A 3,873-nucleotide genomic window follows, 5' to 3' on the forward strand; every position below is an offset into this window, starting at 1 on the left:
GACTCCCGACCCACCAAGGCCAGCTCGATGGTGGTCGTCAAGGGCTCCCGGTTGACCGGAGGGGGGTAGTGGAGGAGGTCTGCACCTGCGACTTCGTTTCTTACTCTCCTGTACATGCCACCCAGAACCTTGTGAAGCTGTGAAGGTCCGACTGGGAGACCTACGGTGCCTACTTCCGGAACGGTGCCTGCTGCTGGAGCGATGTCTGCTCTCCGAGCGACGCCGGCCCCTGGACCGGCAACGACTCTCGGAGCGGTCACGACTCCTGGAGCGACGCCGACCTTCAGTCCGCTGCCTGCTAGCAGAGCGGTGCCTGTTTTTCGGGAGTGATACATCTGCTCCCTTGAGGCCTTCCGAAAGGCGCTGCGCCTGATCCACGCCGCCCCTGCTGGTGCTTGGCTTCTCTTCATACCTGGCGTGTTCAATAAAGAGGGCAGCCTCTTCTTCGGGCAGGCTCTCAAGGAAGCTACCCCTGCGCCTGGTGCCTTTACCCCCGCCCAGCATGTTACTGCCGTGCGTGGCCGTTGCTGTTCTTCGTGCTGTTGCTGCTGTGTCCGCAGCAGTTGCAGTTGCTGTAGTTGTTGCTGTTAACGCTATTGCTGCTGTTGCAGCACTAGTTTCAGCTGTGGCTGTAGCTGACGTTGTAGCTGTCGCTGTTTTCGCGCTTGCTTTGCTGTTTTTTGCTGTTGTTGTTTTTGTTGCTTTTTTAGTTGTAATCATCTTGTTCGTACGACTGCCTGCTCGACGAGGCGAGCTCAGCAGTCAATTTTGTTGAAGGGGATCTTATCTGGTCCGCCGCGCCAGCGCCCCATGTCGCGGTAAGGCCACCGTTACTCCTCGATGCGGCCCGGTGTCGAAGAGGCGCCGTTATACTACAGCCGGTGTATACCCTCCTGGCTGCAAACCGTCCAATAGGCACGGTGTCGCGTCACACCCTGGATTAGCAGGTGGCAGTTCTTGGTCACCGTTCGCCGGCAGCCCAAGTCTGGAGAACAGGCAGCGCAGAAGCGACGAGCGCGTCAGCGATGCCCCAGACCAGAAAGGGGCTGGTCGGCGATTCAGCTAAGCCCCCGCAACAACGGCAAGGTGCCTGCCCTAGCGAGGGATTGTACATGTTAAATAAAAGCTTGTTTTTAAAAAAAAATATTTTTTTATTTTTTTTTCATTATTTTTTTTCTAATTTTTAGTCCATTTATAAAAGCGTTGTATATTAAAAAGTGTTATTTTATTTTATGTACAAAATTTTGCAATAGATATTAAAATAATTCAACTTGCAATGAAAGAGAACAGAAGACTATGCAAGCAAAATGTTTGCTTACGTTTTGTATAAACATACATATGTACATATAGCAGCAGTTAATTTCATTTAAAGAAATGGCGTGTCGTCTATTTCCGCAGTAGCATATGTAAATAGTGCATATATTTAGGCGCAATATTTAACTTCTTCTGGCGGGGCGACATCTGGAGTCTTCTAATTCCTACAACGAGGCTCATATCGAGACTAGGTTGATATCCAGAATTTGCCACAAATAGCTTTGCTACACTATCGCCGGCAGCTTTAACAATTTTATAGTGGTTTTACGTTCTTTGGCAAATTACGCACTGTTAGCCATAAATCTTATTATTTTTTGACCGCCTTTGAATCAAGACGCCTGGACCATATGGGGAATTCATTTATATATTAAATTGCATTGTCATCGTGATTGGAACTATGCTGAAAATTTCAAGTCTCTAACTTGCGGGAAGTTAGTTTAAAATCGATTGGAAATTTCCGCGATTTCCGCGGGATGACAAAGTTAAATAAAAGCTTATAAAAAAGGGTATTGTTTTCATTTTGAACGACTCAAAATTTGCCTATAAAATAATCCTTTAAAGATTTTCACTTTTCGTGCTTTTGTTATTATAATATGTTTTACTATACGTTTATAAATATTCATGTAAAAAAAGATTAATATCGATGGAGAAAAACGTGATTCATTTTTAAAGCTTAAAATGTATTAAGAATTTTGAATCATAAATACTCTTTTGATATTTTTATACTACGTAAATATATGTAGGCATATTTTTGAAAAATTGTCCTTCATTTTGAATCCATATTTATGGTCACTGTAATTATCACGCGCAACAGGTATATATAAGCGAGTGGCGTTAGCATACGACAACGGCATAGCGATGTTAGCATTAGCAGTAGTGCCAGCGCCCGCTGCAGCAGCGGACGTAGGCGCGCGTAAGATACCTTGATCAGTTGACTGTGTCGGCGCAGGAGCGACTAAATTACACTGTTCGTATGAGTCAATCGGCAAAGCAGCAGGCAGGCGATCAGAAGCAGGGATGCCGTTTGGATCTAAATAGATCCAATTGGATACATTTTTAGTAGAATTTTTGCGGGATACTTATTTTTTCCGGTCAGTAAAAATGTGGATACTTTTTTAAATAGGCCAAAATTTTATGTTTCCTATAAAGTTTTTTTCGTTTAAAAATCGATTTTCATTAAAGATGGTAGAAAGCATTACGTTTTCTGAACGTATAAAGAATCGCTACTTAAGCGTGAAATTAAAGCATTTTATTTTTTGTGAACGAAGCAATGAACATATGAAGAGATCTCACCAAAATAGGTATAAGCGCAATTGCTTTAATTAGCTTAAAGGATGCTTTAAGCAAGATCTTAATATACATATCGTCGTTTAAAGTACAAAACCGCGTATCAACAAAAAGCAAAACCGCGTATGTGACGTTGCATAAATTATTTTCTAGAGAGTAAAAACACTTATATTTCAAAATGGTTCTCTTTTTTATAAAGCAATCGCATTTCTGGCTAGTATATTTCAGGACGAATTGATAAGGATTGAGCCAAGAGCTTGTGTGAGCAAATCCAATTTTTGGCAGCAAATGTCAGTTATGCGGTTTTGCAGAATGACGATACGCGGTTTTGTACTTTAAACGACGATATACATATGTATATAAAGTAAATTATACTCTTTCTGTAGTCATCTCTTTAACATCACATATTTTCATTTGTTAATTTAAAAAGAAAGAAGATTTCAATGTAGTTTAAAAAACTAACTTTGGTTTATTTAAGGAGACTTTTATGAATTTTACTGAAAAGACTTTAAATACACTCTAAAAAGTTTTTGTTTATTTGCGCATATTAAGAGAGGTAACCAGTTTCCTCTGTTAATGTGTGCAAATTCGCACGCCGTGTAATAAAATTAGTCATTGCCTGTTTATTCTGACATACCAAATTTGTCGCAAGAGCAAAATTACACATAACATGTTTAAAATAAAGTAATGTTTATTATTAGTAGGAAATGAGTAGTCCACTTGAAAACAGCGTTATGTGACTTTATAATAGAAAGTCATAAATTTGAAAAAGCGACTACGACAACAAGTAACCTTTAAATTGAATCTTTTTTATTATTATCTGAAAATTTGGATAAATAGGAGGTCTATACGACCTAAAGCAGCTTTCTAAGTTCATCAGAAGATTGATACTTTTGAAAGTTCATAAATAAGTATGATAGCGACTTTTGGAAGAAGACTTAACATTTGATGCTATTTTTTCAGAATATAAAAAGATTTTGCACTCTGTTGTTAGTGGACATGCAACTACTTTAAATACTGGTACGTAATCCGCCAAAAACTAAGAATCGAAAAAATTTTACATAGCGCACTTTGCAAGTAGACTACTCAAATGTATTTGTAGTTTGAAAAATTTTGCAATTTTAAACATTCTATATATGTGTATTTATGTGTATATTTTAAAGATCTCAAGTTCAAAATCAAATACTGAACATCTTATACATATATTTATACAGATTCTTGTTGAAAAATATATACTTTTCAGTAGTAGTTTTACATGCTCTTTTTAGAGTG

The sequence above is a fragment of the Rhagoletis pomonella genome, unplaced genomic scaffold, assembly GCF_013731165.1.
Source record: "Rhagoletis pomonella isolate Grant_MI unplaced genomic scaffold, Rhpom_1.0 Rhpom_scaffold_00001, whole genome shotgun sequence".
Lineage (NCBI taxonomy): Eukaryota > Metazoa > Arthropoda > Insecta > Diptera > Tephritidae > Rhagoletis > Rhagoletis pomonella.